This window comes from Microtus oregoni, unplaced genomic scaffold, assembly GCF_018167655.1.
Source record: "Microtus oregoni isolate MIOR12 unplaced genomic scaffold, Mior012 000000F_ref0000247, whole genome shotgun sequence".
Lineage (NCBI taxonomy): Eukaryota > Metazoa > Chordata > Mammalia > Rodentia > Cricetidae > Microtus > Microtus oregoni.
In genome coordinates this window covers 85,714,679-85,733,455 of record NW_024543059.1, presented here as the reverse complement: position 1 = coordinate 85,733,455, position 18,777 = coordinate 85,714,679, and the positions used below count along the sequence as shown (strand labels likewise).

General features: G+C 42.7%; 1 protein-coding gene across 1 annotated transcript in view; it reads left to right on the top strand.

The window, feature by feature from the left end:
* Positions 1 to 14,046: 14,046 nt before the first annotated feature.
* Positions 14,047 to 18,777, top strand: part of Frrs1 (ferric chelate reductase 1) — a 35,329-nt gene continuing 30,598 nt past the window's right edge. Inside the window, exon 1 of the mRNA XM_041652706.1 lies at positions 14,047 to 14,077. The gene's annotated coding sequence lies outside the window, so the exon portion shown is untranslated. The remainder of the gene's footprint in view (positions 14,078 to 18,777) is intronic.

Genomic DNA, 18,777 nt, shown 5'->3' with positions numbered 1-18,777 from the left:
GTCCTGTGCCCAAAGAAAGAATAGAATAAGTACAAAGACTTGAAAGCTTGTTTTTAGCGCCCGTCGGCCTCAGTTTGTCTCCTCAATCGCCCTAGGGTCCTCGTGGTTTCAGGCTCACAAGTTTCCTCCCCAAGGAGGAAGTCCTGAAGCAGGACTAAATCCATGCTTTGAATTTTTGAAGAACCAGCTTGAGGCATTAACCCTGACCTCTAATATTCATAGCTATGCAAGCCCCTTTTCTCTTTACTAAGAATGTAGATGGCACCTGTGACCCATTTGCCATCAGTAGTAGGGCAGAGAGGATGGGTTGTCATTTCTATGATTGTATCATATGGTATATGTGGTCTTTCTTTTTTCTTTTTTTTCTTTCCTTTTTCTTTTTGATTTTTTGAGACAGGGTTTCTCTGTAGCTTTGGAGCCTGTCCTGGAACTAACTCTTGTAGACCAGGCTGGCCTCGAACTCACAGAGATCTGCCTGCCCTGCCTCCTGCGTGCTGGGATTAAAGGTGTGTGCTACCACCACCCTGCTCTCAGCCTGCTTTCTTATACACTGCAGGACCTTTGCCCACGAGTGATACTGCCCACAGTGATCTGGGTCCTCCCATATCAGTTATTAACCAAGAAAATGCCCTACAGATATGTGTTCAGGACAGTCTGGTGGAGGCAGTTCCTCAGTTGAGGTTCCCTCTTCCCAGATGATCCCAGTTTGTGTCAAGTTGACCAAGAACTAACCAGCATGGAATGTTTTTGAAAATAAATATGATGAACAAATAGCTATTTGGTTTAGAACTGCTCCTGGCCTCCCATTCTGGTACTGAATCAACTTGCTGAGCTGGCTCCTTTAGGGCAAGTCCTCTGTCAGGAGGTCCCCTGCCCCTTCTAGAGTCCTGAGAGGTCTGCATATGCGATTTACCAGCTAAGTTTAGACAGGCTGAAGTCTAGTCCAGCAGTTGGCTAGACTTAACCTCAACCTCCTCAGATTTTGTCAGCAGCTTGCCAGATGTGCTATATTATTGCAGCTGTCGCTACCATGACCGACAGATGTGCTATATCATTGCAGCTGTCACCATAACTGACAGATGTGCTATATCATTGCAGCTGTCACCATAACTGACAGATGTGCTATATCATTGCAGCTGTCATTACCATGACTGACAGTGGACTGCATTCTTCATTTTCAAAAGATGCTTCAGGCTTGGGAAGTGATTAGTGGTGGCGTGTTTGTACAGTATGTGAGAAGCTCTAGGCTTGCACTGCCAATGAGAACATCCTCTATGTACCTGGTTGTGTCCAGGACTTGACCGCAGCTCGGGGTTCTGTTAAGGGCTCACCCACACACCTTTCGTTTGCATCTTTCAGTCTGTCCTAGTGGCTGCACCTCAAATTTCTCTGCCTATTGTGTGCTTTCAGGAATGCTTCCCCTACTGTTCTTGTGAAAAAACTATTGATTGGCTTTTTGGTATTTGGGAGCTAGGGGCTGGGCTGTTTTTTTTTTTTAAACAGTTATCTACTCAAGGTATAGCTGGTTTAATGATAAACTTTGTTCTTTCACAATATGACCTGTTAGAATTTCCATGGCCTCATTCTTAAATTGCAACTGGCTCCTTAATCCTTCCAGAGTTACAGGATGCTTATAATACAAAGAAGGAAACCAAGAGAAAATGAAACAATAGTTCCTGAGGAAATAGATAATTCACAGAGCAGCAAAATATAAAACCAAACCTCCTTAAACTCACAAAAATTAAAGAAACTAAGTCAGTGGTGGTGGTACACACCTTTAATCCCAGCACTCAAGAAGCAGAGGTAGGCGGATCTCTGTGAGTTCAAGGCCAGCCTGGACTACAATAGCTAGTTCGAGGACAGGCTCCAAAGTTAAAGAGAAACCCTGTCTTGAAAAACCAAAATAAAGAAAGAAACAATTGAATTCATAAACAGAGATATTAAGTAGCAGGCTATGATGGATGTCACAATGCATCTATAAAATGAGGACAGGCAACTAAAATCTTCAGAAATAACTGTTCAAAAACACATTCTAAATTGATCTGATATATAGCATAAAATCAGCAGACAAAAAAAACTAAATGGATTCTAAGCTAGTCATAGAAATAGCTAACTGTTGTCTGGGTAATTAAATGGTGTGTGCGTTTCTTCATTTACAAAAATGGCCAGGGAGATCACATAGAAGAAAATAGAGAGTATAGCAAGGACCTTTAAAATATGTCCAAAGGTGATATATATATAAAATAAGGAAAAGCACAGTATTAAGAGAAGTGGAGCTGAGTGGTGGTGGTGCACACCTTAATCCCAGCACTTGGGAGGCAGAAGCAGGTGGATCTCTGTGAGTTCAAGAACAACCTAGTCTACAGAGTTAGTTCCAAGACAGCCAGAACTACACAGAGAAACCTTGTCTTGAAAAACAAATAAGCAAACAAACAAAGAAACTAGAGAGAGATGGAAATCACCATCAGAAGAACCAAAGAAGCCAGGAATGTTGGTGCACCCTTTTAATCAAAGCACTCTGGAGATAGAAGCAGGCCATTCTCTTTGAGTTCAAGGCCAGCCTGTCTCACGTGTGGAGTTCCAGGACTACGCGGGGCAGTAGCTGGATTGTATGTATAAGATGCAAACTTCAGGGGCTGGAGAGGTGGCTCTGTGTTTGAGGGTGCATACTGTAGGCAGGAGGTGCACAGGCAGGAAGCATGTCAGATGTATGTTGTCCCTCATTGGATAAAGGTGAGAACTATGTAGCTTTGTGAGTTTTGCCTTTATAAGCACCTAACTAGTGGAATCACATTTCTCTGAGAATCCTGGGTAGGGACCTGGCCAGTGTCCATCATCCTGGCCAGTACTCAATAAAGTTTGGTTCAAATTTATTGTTGTTGTGGTGATCTTATTCTCGACTGGCTGGATTAACAGTTGGAGGACAACTGTGCCAAAGATTTTGGAATGAACCCTTTAGAACAGAATGAAAGTACATCTGACCGAGTAAAGTGTCTTTGACTGGTTTTGGTAGTACATCCAAATCTGGCACTCAGGAGGCTGGTGGAGATAGAGCTGCTTCCCACAGCGAGTTCCAGGCCAGCCAGAACCACAAAATGAGACCCTATTGCCTCAGACCACAGAATTGTGTCACGGGAGCTCTGCCAGTACTTCAGAGGCCAACCCCTCAGAGCTGTGTGTCTCGTGGAGGTCACTCGTCATTCATCAAGGCGATAAGGAATATTTGTCACCAGAGACGCACATCTCATCAACCTTATCTGCAAGATGATAAGAAATAGCTCCCTCTGCTGTCCCCATTGCAGATTCCTCGCGTGAAGAGCTCTTTCCCTCACATCACAGCTTGGAGGTTCTTCCGACAGCACTAGAATGTGTTAATTGTTTACCGGGCACAATTTCCCCAATGCATTGGTATATTGGGTGACGTTTCCCAGCAATGCATGATTCTGGCAAGAAAATAATCACAGTCAATACCCTTCCTCTCTCAACCAGGTCTTTGTATAGACTTAGACATCTGCCCTCCTACAATTATCTTCCTTGGCAGACAGGTGGTCAGTGTTGGTGTCCGGGCAAAACAGACCTCTATTGAGACACTCACAGATGCCCAAGGACAAGAATTACGGCATATCTGAAGCTGTCCAGCCACAGCTCTCAGGGAGATAGAGAGAAAGAGCAGGATAGGATTCACTCTGTCAGCAGGGAGGAAAGTGCCCTCCCAAGCTAACCTCGCATTAACCTGAAAGCACGCCTATCCTTTGCTCGTCAGTCTGCTGACGAGATGACCTGTGTCTCAAAGCTTATCTCACTGCACCCTCTGGCCACAGGCTTCCTTTTGTAACCTTTGACCTTTGTGTTGCCATGGCAACGGCTCTGCCTTTATTGCTCAGCCCTAGCCTAGGTATGTGCTTCGGACCAATGAGAGGTATATTTGTAACTCCTTCTTTTGCTTCAAGCCTCCAGAGGAAGAGAGATTTTGGAGAAAACTAGAATAGAAGAAGAAGCTGGAAGAAGAAGCAAGGAGGAGTTAGAAGCAGGACAGGATTATTAGCGTAGAAACAGAGCAACGAAGAGCACATGAATAAGGAAAACAGGTATGTGAGAAGATTCTTTTTCTAGAGCCGTCAGACTCTAGTTCATGCACATATTGGAGCATCATTTTCTGAGCCCCAAGTGAAGACTTGGAAGGCCGGACCTTGAAAGCTTTAATACCCTGTATTTTTAAAAAATGGATCTTTGAGTTGTTTGTGGTGGTACACACTTAAAATTCTACTCTTTGAGAGGTAGAGGTAAGAGGATCACAGCAAGTTCAAGGCTAGCCTGGTCTATGTAGCAAGCTATTGGCAAGCCAGGGTTCCTGGTGAGAGTGCTTCAAAATAAATAAGAGAAAACCAAAAAACAGCAGTACCTAACAGGATTGCCATCTATGAATTCCTTCTCAAGGAGAGAGTGCTGGCTGTCAAGAACAGTGTCCGTATGCCCAGACAACCTAATCTGGCGGACAAGAAATACCCAACCTTTTTGTAGCGAAGCCATACAGTCTATTACATATCATGCTTCATGAAGGGACAGTTTTCCTGGAGACATCTCTACTGGTACCTTCCCAAGGAGGGCATCCAGTATCTCAGAGATTGCGTCCACCTGAGACCACACACCTGTTGCCCTGTATATCGGCCATCCTGAGACTGTAGGTCCTAGTCCAAATGTCGAGAGGGTGAGCGACCTGCAAGGTTTAAAAGAGGGGAGGTGGACAGACACCCACAGAAGGAGCTCTGTGTCCCTGGGTGCTGAGGCTGGGGCTGACTCAGCAATGAATTCTAGTTCAGAAGCACCTGTGGTCCTAGACATGGTCGGCCACCACAGTGAAGGTGGTTGTTTCATGTTGAATAAACTTAAAAGAAAAGCAAGAAAATGTAAACACCATAACAAGGTCTTGAGAAAAACACTTTCTGAGTTTCTGACGATTCATCACATTTTCCTGTTGACCAGGATGGTGGTTTGAATGATCTGCCACCCACAGTATCTAGGCATTTGTGTATTTGGTCTCCAGTTGGTGGCCCTGCTTGAGCAGGGTTAGGATGTGTGGCCTTGCTGGCAGAAGTGTGTCACTGGAGGTAGGCTTTGAGATCTTAAAGCCTTGGACCATTCTTCTGGGCTGCAGACATACACACAGACAAAATATTATATACATAATAAAGAAATAAATAATTTAAAAAAGAAAAAAAGAAATGCAGGATTAAGAGAGACAGCTCTGGTTAATGTTGCTTTCTTTGCTCTTAAAATAGGTAAAGTTGTCAGTAAGTCAGATACAAAATTTACCCAGTGCTCTCTTCTAGAGTGTTGTCATCAAGATATTTTTTTCTTTTAAATTATGATGATTTTAATAATAATCCTAAAGTAGGTGGTGGTGGCACTCACCTTTAATCCCAGGACTCTGGAGGCAGAGGCAGATGGATCTCTGTGAGTTTGAGGCCAGCCTGGTCTACAGAACGAGTCCCAGTATAAACTTCAAAGCTACACAAAGAAACCCTGTATCAAAAAAATATCATATAAGTCCCCCCCCCAAATCTCTGGGCAGTACTATAAAACACAGTAAAGGTGACCAAGAGTGTTAATTGCACATCTTCTTGGCAAGTCCTTCAATGAGAACAAAGGTTCTCCAAAAGTTTCTACATAATTATACATTGTAGCCCCTCTTGTCTTTACTGAGGGGTGACATTGAGAAAGGAAAGTAAAGGAATTGGCATCAATTCAGATTACAGGATACACATAGGAAGGACCCAGAAATATGTCGTTCCTTCCTGCCAATATCTGGACCAACATCTCATTGGTCTGGAGATGACAGACAGCTCAGCACTCAGTTACTGTGCATCTTTCCAAAGCCTAGATAACTGGTGTGGCCAGTCATCAGCTCTGCTATTGGTTGATGGGAGGTAAAAGACTGGAACAAGGGTGAGTAACGAAAGGAGAGGCAAGACTGGGTCAGGATCAGAACAGGGAACTAGAGTACAAAACCTATTGGCTTTTAGCGGGTTAGAAGTCAAAGTAGATTTGCCAAGAAATCATAACATGAGACCAGTAGGAGTCCAAGATAAAACCAGGGGGCAGAGTGGCAGAGCAAAGGATCAAGCTGGAATTGTCAGGCTAAGGAACCCTTCCACATCCTTATTCTGTGAGTCACGTGTGTTGATGTGGCCACTGCGTCAGAGTCTTGTGTTGCTTTTGTGATTCCTTCTGGGAGTGTTCCTTACCTGTCTTACTGGCTGGTCAACAACCAGGATGTCACTCACCGATCTTTCTACTTTCTCTTATCCTTTGTGAAGTGCTCTTCATCATGCTTCCAAACTTGGGGATTAGGGAGATGGCAGTGTGAAATACAAGGCTTCTTTCTATGAGTCATCACAATGCTCTGTATCTGTCTGGTTACTTATCTACATAGCCATCAATGTCCATATGTATATATGTTTGGTAAGGGATATTTTGTTTTATCATTCATTCATGAGGCAATAAGTATTTATTTTTTATTTTTTTTTCTGCTGATTAAGAGAAGGACATAGGGTTTCTTTAACACATATCTTTTCATTTACACATTTATGAAATATTTGTTACAACAAAGAGTTAAAAGTTTACTGTACACTGACATTGTTGTCAGTATAAAAAAATGAAGGCAAAATAAAGGTTTTAGGGAATAACAGGCAGGCATATAAAACAAAGAGAAAACGACATTTTAAATTACTTAGTTATTTGTTATGTGCGCCGCAGCACACAGGTAGAGACCTGAGGACGACTTTCAGGAGTTGGCCTCGCCTGCAATGCGGGTCTCAAGAGTCAAATTTAGGTTGTGAGGCCTAGCAGCAAACGCCTTTGCCCTCTGAGGCATCTCACAGGGCCAAGGAGATGACCTCTGAAGTGAACTCTGACTCATGGGTTTGGCAGTTTTCAGTGTGGGAGTCGGGATTGGAGAAGTCATTCCAAGAAGGGGGAGCAGTGTGGACATAGGTGCGCATTCCTGGTGAGCTTATACATTTGAACAACTTCAAGCAGTTTAGTTTGCCTAAAGACAGAGAGAAAAGGGAAAGAGAACAACTAAATGACCATGGAGAAAAGACAGCTCTAAAAATGGGCCTTGAACGACTGCAGGGATGCCCATCGGTTTGAAACCCACTAGACCTACATTTAAATAACGGCAGAGGAAGGGCATCCAAGCGCCTGACCCTGGTGAACCCTAGTTTTAGCTAACTTATTTATGCGGTGTGAAACTGTGTGTGCTCCTCGATTTCTATGTGGATTATGCGTGTGAGGGATGGAGTGTGGGGTTTAGGTTAGACAGAGTCAAGTCCAGGCGCTTACAATATCTTTGTACCTTCATTTACTGGGCCAGGCTTTTACACCCCACTCTGCCCCAGTAAGGCTGATTATCTCTGGCAGAAGATTCATTTTTTTTCTTGAAGATATTATAAAAGTTGATAGATTAAATGAAAAATAGTGTCATAATGACTTCAGTGTAAGGAAGAGAAGAAAAACCAAGTAATGAATAGATGGAGAGACGAAGAAAGCATGGGCCCATAAATCTGGCTGGTGAGTCATTTTTATATGAAAGTCAGCAGAGGTGAATCAGCTGTACCTCAAAGCCAGAAACCGGAAAGGGGCAGTGGATAGGTGCAAATGATTCATGTGAGTTTTGATTACGCAAATCAAGAGTCCAAGAATATGTGTATCTTTGCTGCTAAAGCAACACATGGACACTTTGATGGGTTTTAGTCTCTATGATAACAGGTATGAAACCCCATGAATGTCCTGCAGTGTCTGGAAGTATTGCAGGCATCATTAAAAACAACAAAAAAAAGACAATGATCTTAATTCTAGTTAATGTTGAGGCACACTCATGTAGCCCAGACTACAGTGTGGTGATTTTTTTTTTTTTTTCCGAGACAGGGTTTCTCTGTGGCTTTGAAGCCTGTCCTGGAACTAGCTCTTGTAGACCAGGCTGGCCTCAAACTCATAGAGATCTGCCTGCCTCTGCCTTCCGAGTGCTGGGATTAAATTCTAATTGGTCTTAATAATAAAAACCTGGAGTCATATATTAGGGTGTGAAAGCTGAAAGGTCAGAGAAGCAGAGCAGCCAGTCACTAGAGTTCTTACCTCTATGAAATCCTCAGACTGAAGGGTGAACTCCTGTCTCCTTCCACCTTATATTCCTCTCTCTGCCCAGCCTTATCACTTCCTGTCTTCATATCCCTAGTGCTGGGTGGGATTAAAGGTATATTCCTCCCAAGTGCTGACATCAAAGATGTGTGCCACTATTGCCTGGCCTCTGTGGTTAACTGGTAGCTAGCTCCACCCTCTGATCTTCAGGCAAGCTTTATTTGTTAGAGCACAAACAATCACTACACTATGGCATTTCGTTTAGGCTAGTATTCAGTCAGTGCCTCAAATGAGCATATTGAAGCTCTCTCTCTCTCTCTAGCCCTTTTTCTCGTTTTTCTATACTACTATTTGCATGATTCTACTTTGAAAGCTAATTCCACTTGGTGACTCTGCAAGATCAAACTTAGAGCAAAGATCTTGACATTGGTTTTCTTCCAGTCCGCCCAGCTGTGGACAGAGGACATGAAATGACAACCTGTATTTCAGTGGGAGCTCCAGGATTCAAAGGTTCACGGAGCCAAGCTGAGGCTTGGTACATGTGGTATCATCAGAGCACCAGAAGGGGGCCCAGGAGAGGCTATGGGTGAAGGTGCAGCCCAGGTCTAGTTGAGACACCAGCATATTGAACTGAGAAAATGCCTCTGTTAGACAGGCCATGGGCAAATTTGTTGGGGGGGGGGGGGGGAGGTGGTTTCCTTATTAATGATTGGTGTTAGAGGGCCTACCCCTCTAACTGTGAGCAGTTCAACCCCTGGGTAGGTGGTCCTGGGTTGTAGAAAAAGCAGGTTGAGCAAGTCATAGAAAGCAAGCCAGTCAGTGGCAGTCCCCTGTGGTTTCTGCTTCAGTTCCCATCTCCAGGTTCCTGCCTTGAGTTCTCGCTCCATTTCCCAAGTTATCCACATCTCTACTTCTAACCCAATCTTTATGTATTCCTCACTCCTGCTGTTCTTGACTTTCTTGTTTGGCCTCTTTTAATTCACATTCCCTGGCTGGTTGCTTTGATAAAAGCAGAATGGACTTGAACCCCTTGGTTTGATACTGTTGTCCTGTGAGGATCCCACATTTATATCTGCAGTTAAGGTTTATGCAAATAGATGCTTTCGGGGAAAGGTCTCTTGGTCTTGTATTCAAGTGAGGGACACAGAGGGTAGAAGAAGCTCTTTCTTTTGGGGTTGAGGAGCAGGAATCACTGTCCATTCTGCTCATCAGTGAGACACAAGGTCTCCTCCTCCCCAAGCTTTCTGTCTAAGATTCCCTTCTTTCTAATTACTGGGAAATTCCTTCTTTTTCCTTCTTAGGGAAGGACTCACACAGCACTAGGACTTTTCTAGGCTCCCACACCTTTATACAGAAGTTGTTAAAACAAAGAAGCAACCATTGATGAATGTGTTGTTGCTTGTCCTGCTGAACAGGGACTCCTGGGAGCAGCGAACTCATCTTACCTTTTTGCTTACCAGGAGTCAAATTTAAAATCCTACAACTTTGAAGGTTTACTTAATTGAGGAGGGAAAAGATTATTATAGAAATGGCTAAATGGGCTGCCAGAGCTTAAGTTATACCCGTTGTCTTGATTATGTAATGTTTTGTACTTAAAACAAATGACACTTGACTCAACTGATAAATCTATTCTTTCTTGCTCTTACAGTAACGGTATGCAGTCTTTTCCCAGTACTGGAGACTACTTTACATCTTTATATATTCAAGACCCTCAGCATGAGATGAGTCATCTCAAAAATAAATGACCCCTTTCCCATAGTTCAAGAACTGTTAAGCAAAGTTCTGTGGTAAATCATACTATTCTTGCATTATTGTATTATTGGGTAAGTAAAAACCAATTGAGATTAACCATGATTAGATTTTAAATTTCATTTTACTTTATTTAATTTTTTGGTTTCTTTTTTTTACATTTACTTTAGCAGATTTAATAATAATAGGACAGAAATTTTAGTGCAGTGTAACCCTAATTCAGAGGAAATAGAAGAGGCCACTGACTCTAATCCCCAAGGTTTTTGACTTTGTGCCATGTCTACATGTCTACAGATAATCAACAGAGATCTTATTATCTTGGTTAAGCCAAGTCAACCCTCTAATATTTCCCTTTGGTCAGCAGTGCCATGCCTGCAGTATTTCATTATGAAATGTAATATTGTCTGCCACTAAATTAAAAGGACAGAAAAAGAAAATAATACAATTAAAGGGGTTGAAAAATGTCAACTATGCTTTCATTATGGTTGATAATAACCAGCCTTCAAATGAACTGAAAATCAAAGTGAGTTTGAGGAGGGGAAAAGCAAAACAAGGGGCTTCCTATCTTTCTACTACTTAATTAAAGTAAGACCTTGCATTTAATATCTGCTTTTTGTTTTGCTCCTAGAAATGAGAAGTGGAAGGAGCGCTGTAATCCCTGCGGTAGGGCTTGCTTCTGGGGGGTGTAACTTCCCACCCACCGGCGTTGATTCCCTGGCCTCATGTGCTGAGGCGTGTTCTGAAGCTATCTTTGAGTTCAGGAGTAGAAGACGGAGTATTTAGTGACTGCGTGGCTGTGGGGATGGCCGCTCACATATGTGTATATTGTCACTCTAACGGTAGCTATTAAAGAGAGTGTCAGAAGCCAGTTCTCAAGACCACAGAAGTTTTCATGTGATGAAATATTACACCACGAAATAATATACATAACCACCCTACTTATGTACACAAATTTTCTTATACAGACAAAGAGAGATTAGGAGGTTAAATGGCTTGACTGGCAGCCAGCTGTTAGTCAGCAAAGCTGGGATTTCAACCCAAATGAGACTGATTTCAGAAAGTCTGATCTTTTACTTGGCAGAGAAGTCATTTTTGTCTCTTTGTTACAGGGTCTTGCTGAATAACCCAGGATGGCCCCGTATTAACATGCTCTTTCCCTTAGTGTCTTGAGTGGACTATAGGCATATGCCTGGATTCACGAAGGAACTATTTTTAGTTTCAGTTACTAGGAAAATTCCATGGGTATATCAGGGATTTTCCCAAGTTGGAAGACTAGGCTATTTTACTTAGCACAATGACCATAGGGTTAGTCACTGTGTAACAGGCCACAGTCTCCTCCTTTGTCTGGTAGAATAAAATGGATGTGGTGGTGTATTCCTGTGACCCCATCACAGGAATCCGGTGTCAAAGGCAGGAAGACTGGTGGAAGTTTCAGGCTATCCTTATCTGGATAGCAAGTTCCAGGCCAACCAGGAGCAAATAGTAAGATCCTATCTCAAAAGCATCAATGAATTCAAACACAGACAAAAATGAAGAAGAAGGAGGAGGAGGAGAAGAAGAAGAAACTGAAAAAGGAAAACAAATGGCTAACTAATCTATTGTTTGAACACACAGCATTTTATCTACCTGCTCTCTTAAATAAAAGTTTTATAGCATTTGATAAAAAAGACTCAGATTTGATATTTCTTACAAAAGAAAGTTTTAAATTGGAAGTCAAGTGATAATACATACATAGCTAAGCTTACGTGGCCAAGGTGTGGTCCTGCTTTCCACAGTCTGGCTTCCATTCTGTCCTGCAAGGCTACAAGCACAAGTTGTAAATCTCTCCTGGAGACAAGTTCCTTCTCTGGCTGTCCCCACCAGCTTTTTTCTTTTCCCTTGTAGAGTTTCCTGGGAAAGCTCTAATTTCTTGGGGTCCTTTGTCTCAGTAGTCTGATAGCCAAAAGAAGAGATATGAGACAGGCTGAGAGCTATAAAGGGGCCCTGAAGGTAGGTTAGGAAGAGCTGATTCTCTCCCGTAGAGAACTTCCAGTGTCTTCGATTTCAGGCTCCACTGGCCATTTTAAATAAACCTGGCCTCTTGTGTAACAACTGATAAGCAGCTGAAGAAGAAACTGGCTGTGGAGGTGAACAACTGGGGTGGCTGATAAGAAGAATTTAGTTGTGGACTTGGAGGGAAGTGATAGGCCTGGGAAGGGTGTGTTTGGAAAAGGCTAGCCTCATCATTCAGCTCACCCAGCAACTTCCAGTCTTCACGGCGTAAGACTGTGGTAAGTTATCGGAAGTGTTACTCGTTTTCATAGAATTTTTAGCATACTGTTGGCCTGCAAAGCAAACACGGCCTGTCTAGTCACAGATGTGTGGATAGCTAAACCACTGCCTTGCAGTAACCAGTCTCTCAGGCTGAAATGAAAACATCTAAGGGGACATTTGTACTCCTCCCTTTGGCGATCAAACTATTGAAATGGAATATCTCCAGGTATATCCTGCTGGGAGCTGAGAGAGTTGAAACTGGGGGGGGGGGGGGGGAGGGGGAGGGCTCCAGAGGAGGAATTTGTCTCCCAGAGAAAGATTGAGAACTTTCTTTTCATATGATTTTGCCAGAGAGATCAGGAGCTGAGACCTTGGTGGGTCTGGGACCACACCTTGACCAGATGCCTCTTTGAACCCTATCCTTTTATCCTACAGGAAAGGCACACTGGTGTGTGTGTGTGTGTGTGTGTGTGTGTGTGTGTGTGTGTGCGCGCGCGCGCGTGTGGCCAGATCTCTTTGTTCCTCTTCCCTATGTAGTCAAATACATTAAATAAATCTTTCCTTTTGCTTTTCATTATTAGCTTGTCTTTTGAAATTCACTTATGGAGGATGGCTGGCTTGTTGTGGGAGGTGTGTGGCTTGTTGGGGCACGGATTGGACCCCAAGCCTGTGGCTCTGTACTGAAAATCAGCTGACCTAGAAAGTTTTAATGTTCCAAGCTGCTTTAGGTTGGAAAACAGGATCTGGACTCTCATCTTATTTAAAGCCTCTCTTAATCTCCTGTGGCGGCGGCTGCTGTGGGGGTGGGGATGGGGCTGGGGAGGGGTAGATTGTTGATCGTTACTAGTTCTTGCAAGACAGTTTAGAGGTGGGTGTTCTTCTCTACCTCTTCTTTCTTCAAATGGATTTAGAGAATTTACTGGTGTTGGGCAATGGGTATCCACAGGTCAAAGCATGCCTCGTGATCTTTCTCCAAGTCCGCACAGGTTAGTCAAGGTTGGGAAGCGACGTGGTTAACATTTTCAAATACAGTTCTTTTCCTTAGCCCTGAACATTTTCTTTTGCAAAATAATGCAAGACACAGACTAAAGGCTTAAGAGGAAAGTGAACGAAACAAATCCCATGCATTTCAGGTAGCACTTTACGAAGTAAAAGAATTCTGTCACATCTTTTATACTTTGTGCACTCTGATTCCTTTAGAACTTTTTGTAGGTGATTGAATAGTTTGTGGGATGCTGCTGGAGTTAAAAAAAGAAGGTGTGTGTGTGTAGGCTAAAACCAGGTGTGGTGGTGCAGGCCTAACCTAGGATTAAACTAGAGGCAGAGGCAAGCGGATTTCTCGGAGTTCGAGGCCAGCCTGGTCTACAGATCGAGTTTCAGGACAGCAAGGGCTATACAGAGAAACCCTGTCTCAAACAAAACAAAAGGAAAACGAAACGAAAACAAAGCAAATGGGGGGGGGTAGCTCTGTAAATTCTCATGGTAAATTTGAATTCCATATTCAACCAATCATTAACACAAACACACACACACACAGCTATTAGCGTGTCTCACACTGCAAAATGAAATTCCACCGAGAGTGGGTATTGTTTTTTGAATCTGGCTACCTTGCTTAGACACAAGTAGCTGTCTTTTGTCTTAAGCATTATAGACAACAGGTGTGCATTCAAAGACATTTGTAGAGAAACACAGACAAAAAAGTGACATTTCCTCAGGGCAACAATTACTAGTGAGTAAAAACCTAGAGAGCATTTTAGAAACAGAACCCTTTTAGTTTCAGATACGTAGTCCTAAAAGCCGTCCTTGCTTGGAAATCAGGTTGTGCAGCTTGGCAACCAGGCAGCCTGCCTTCCCAGTGAACTGGCTCCGCCCAGCTGCTGCTCCCCGGTACCGGCTGGAACCGAGGCGGAAGTCGGTCAGGCTGCCTCTGCCCAAGGTAAGAGTCCCGCTCTGTTTAGTTTTCGCTGTCAAGACTCTTGGCAAAGCTTATAAAAATCGAAGCCAGCTGGGCGACAGCGGCGAGCGTTGGCAGCTGCGCCGACAGGGGCAGTCAGGAGGCGGGATGGGGGCTGCGCTCGCCAGCAGGGTTTTCTTGATCTCCCTGAAGATTTAGGCTCGTAAGCCTCGTGACTTTGAGTGACGAGCCCTAATCCCAAGAAAGGGGTAGTTGCAAGGACAGGCAAGTAGGCCTGCAAAGTACTGACTTTATTTGTGCACCATAAGAAAAATTGAACAACAGCAACTTGGCTTTTACATTTAACTCCAATGTCATACTTGTCCACGTGAACGTTTCTCTCTTTTTCTCTTTCCTTCTCTCTTCTCTTTCTCCCCTTTTTGCTTTTGTCATGACGCCTAAGGTCAAAGGGAAATTTTCAACTACTAAATTGGTATGTGGAATTTTTCGTAACACAGCTAAACTTTGAACTTTCAGTTCAGTTCAGTCTTCCTTTCCTGAATTAAGAGAAGGAAAAAGAGAGAGTCTATTACACTTCGTTAATACAGAGGTGGGATTTATCTGTTGGTTTCTTGGTATCAAAGCTAGAATTTGCAGAGGAAGTTTTGTTCAGCAAAGTTTTAGTAGTCATTTAGTAGGCAGACGTTTCTTTTTGCTCTGCCTTCAGTGACACACCTTTCTGCTCAGGGAATGTCAGACTCTTTTGAAATTCAATTTACAAAAGCATTGGGGCATGTCTTTTTTGTTGCTACCTGTCAGTCACCAATTGTGGCAGGAAAATCACGTTACAAGTTTTATAGTAATATTTCTAAGAGGAGGACACTTATATCAGTTGGCACAGTTAGGCAAGATTCCAAAGAAAGAAGGTGTTTTAAATGGAGACCTGACTTATGGTCTCATTCAGTAGCCCAGACTGGCCTGGAACTTTCCATAGACCAGGCTGGCCTTGAACTCACAGATATCCATTAGCCTCTGGAGTGCTGGGATTAAAGGCGTGTGCCGCTGCACACTTAGGGGGTAGATCTGATCAAAGAATTATATGCATGCATGAAATTCTCAATAAAGAAGTGAGGCTCTGGGTATAGCTGGTCTGTTTCCCACCAGTATAGCCTTGGCTGAGTTTATGACCTTGACTTCTGGCCTTGGATCCCAAGCTGAGCTCTGCTCTCATGGAGGAGTATTGAAGTCAAAGAGCTTTTGTTTATGTCTACTGTGTCAACTGGGGTATTTGTCAATATTAGAAATTCAAACTGGAATTCGGTATGGTGGCTTGCCCCTGTAAGCCTAACACCTGGAAGGCCAAGGCAGGAAGATTGCCTTGAGTTTGAGGCCAGTCTGGGCTACACAGTAAGTTCGAGGCCAGTGTAGGTTACAGAGTGAGACTCTGTCCCAAAGCAACAAAAAAGGAAGTCAAACTGGAATTTAAAACAGCGATGCCCATTAGCATAAGTAACATTCTAATGACAGATATGAACAATACTTACCCAGAACAGTAAAATAGCAGTTTTAGATTTTGAAAGAAAAAAAGATTTATTACATATATTAATTCACATAGATGTGAGTGTATGTTTGTCTATATGTCTGTTTCTCTCTGTCATCTATCTGTATCTGAGAAAGGGCATTAAAGAGAGGAAATGCCCTCTACTTCCCGTTCTGTGATTCTAAGAGTGAATGGCCACCGATGATAACTGTTAGAAGCATTGCATAGTGCTTTTTCCTTCTCTTTTTCCTTTTATGCTCATTTATGTATGTTTTGGTACACAATGTAGCATTTTGCAGTTTCCTTAAGTTTTTACTTCTCAGTGTGGCATTAATGTGCCTTTACTTTGTGTGTGTGTGTGTGTGTGTGTGTGTGTGTATGTGTGTGTGCTTTCTTTTTGAGACGGGGTTTCTCTGTGTAGCTCTGGCTGTCAGATCAGGCTAGCTTCGAACTCAGAGATCTGCCTGCCTCTTCCTTCTGAGTGCTGGGTAAAGGCATGCGCCACAACTGCCCTGCTCATTCTTTTACTTAAATGTTTTAGGAATTTTTCGAGTTGAGTTAATCCTTGTGAAACACTTAAAAATTGGTTGTTGTCTTTGTCTTCAGAAACTATTTCATTCTTCTCTTGCTTTTGAGACAGAATCTCATGCGTCACATAGCCTAGACTGGCCTGAAATTTGCTGTGTAGCTGACGGTGCCCTTGAGCTCCCGATGGTCCCACCTCTGTCTCCTGTGTGCTGTCTTCCCTGCCTTCTTCTGTGTCCCTTCTAGAACTTGGTAGATAGTAGTCTATAGTTTGGCTATAACACAGTTTATTTTTGCAAGCTTTTAAATTATCTTATTTTTGATTTTTTTTTTTTTTTTGAGCCTGGTTTCTCTATATAACAGCTCTGCCTGTCCAGGAACTCACTTTGTAGATCAGGCTGGCCTCGAATTTAAAGAGATTCACCTGCCTCTGTCTCGCGATTGCTGAGATTAAAGGCGTGTGTCACTACTTCCTTTCCCTTACATTATCTTTAAGCTTTGCTATTTTAAATTTTCCTTGACTAACTGTCTGAGTGTTTTTTCCTATAGGATGAATTTGTAGAACTGTATGTCTTGTCAGAGGTTAAGCTTATTTTTAGCTTACTAGGGCACTGTGAAATTTCTTTTGAAAGTATTGTGACGGCTTACTCTCTGTACTCTGCATGAGTGCTCGGTTCTTTTTTTAAATTTGATTATTTTATTATTATTATTTTTTAAAATTGATTTTTATTGAGCTTTACATTTTTCTCTGCTCCCCTCCCTGCCTCTCCCTTTCCCCCTTCAGCCTTCCCCCAAGGTCCCCATGCTTCCTATTTATTCAGGAGATTTTGTCTTTTTCTACTTCCCATGTAGATTAGATCTATGTATATCTCTCTTAGTGTCCTCATTGTTGTCTAGGTTCTTTGTTATTGTGGTTTGTAGGCTGGTTTTCTTTGCTTTATGTTTAAAAACCACCTATGAGTGAGTACATGTGATAGTTGTCTTTTTCTGTGTCTGCGTTACCTCTCTCAAAATAATGTTTTCTAACTCCACCATTTGCCTGCAAAATTCATTTTTTTTTCTGCTATGTAGTACTTCTTGTGTAAATGTACCACATTTTCCTTATCCATTCTTCAGTTGAGGGGCATTCAGGTTGTTTCCAGGTTCTGGCTATGACAAACAAAGCTGCTATGAACATAGTTGAGCATATGTCCTTGTGGCACAATTGAGCATCCTTTGGATATATACCCAAAAGTGGTATTACTGGGTCTTGAGGAAGGTTGTTTCCTAATTTTCTGAGAAGTCGCCACACTGACATCCACCAGCATTCCCACCAGCAGTGCAGAAGTGTTCTCTTTTCCCCACAACCTCTCCAGCATAAGTTGCCATCAGATCTTGGCAATTTTTACAGGTGTAAGATGGAATCTCAGAGTTGTTTTGATTTGCATTTCTCTGATGACTAAGAATGTTAAACATTTCCTAAAGTGTCTTTCAGCCATTTTAGATACCTCTGTTGAGTTGAGAGTTCTCTGTTTAGGTCTGTACTCTGTTTTTTTAAAAATTGGATTATGTGTTCTTTTGGTGTCCAGTTTCTTGAGTTCTTTGTATAATTTGGATATCAGACCTCTGTCTGATGTCGGGTTAGTGAAGATCTTTTCCCATTCTGTAGGCTGTCATTTTGTCTTGTTGACAGTGTCCTTTCCTTTACAGAAGCTTTTCAGTTTTAGGAGGTCCCATTTATTAATTGTTTCTCTCAGAGTCTGTGCTGCTGGGTTATATTTAGGAAGTGGTCTCTTGGGCCAATTAGTTCAAGCATATTTCCCACTTTCTCTTATTAGGTTCAGTGTGAGGTCTTTGATCCATTTGGGCTTGAGTTTTGTGCATGGTGATAGATATGGGTCCATTTTCATTCTTATACATGTTGAAATCCAGTTATGCCAGCACCACTTGTTAAATATGCTTTGTTTTTTTCAATTGATATTTTTTGCTTCTTTGTCAAAAATCGGGTGTTCGAAGATGTGTGGATTGCTATCTGGGTCTTCTATTTGGTTTCAAGTGTTCCAAGGATATAAAGAACTGAAACATCCCAGACAGCATGGGAGTGATGAGCCAGTGAGAAACTGGGGTGAGAAATGGGAAGATGGTGGCCAAGGTTGAAAGTCACAGGGATGGATAGATGGAGGTGGGGAGATGGCTCAGTGGGTAAAGGACTTGCTGCGGAAGTCTGAGGACTCCAGTTTGGATTCTGGACAGTTATATAAATGCACTGTGGTGTCCTGACTGTAATCCCAGGGTTTAGGAGGCAGCGGATGAGACCCCTGGAGCCAGCTAGCTAGTCAAATTGGTGAGCTCTGGTTCAAACAAGACTCTGCTTCAATACATAAGGGAGCAATTGACTAGGAAGACATACAGTAAACACACAGACACTCAGGCACACATACTTGGAGAGAGAGAGGAGGGAGTTGGCTTGTGAGGAGTGGGAGAGAGCGCTAGAGAAACAGAAACTCACAGGAATGGCTATCTTCATGTAAAAGGCAGATTTAATTTGAGACAAAAGTCATGTAGTAGAACCTGGCTTTACAATGTTGCTGAAGATAGCCTAGAACTTCTGGCCTGCCTGGCCATGCATGTATCCTGAGTCCTGGGATTACAGATGTATGTGCACCATCAAACGTAGCTTTGTGCAGTGATGTGGATG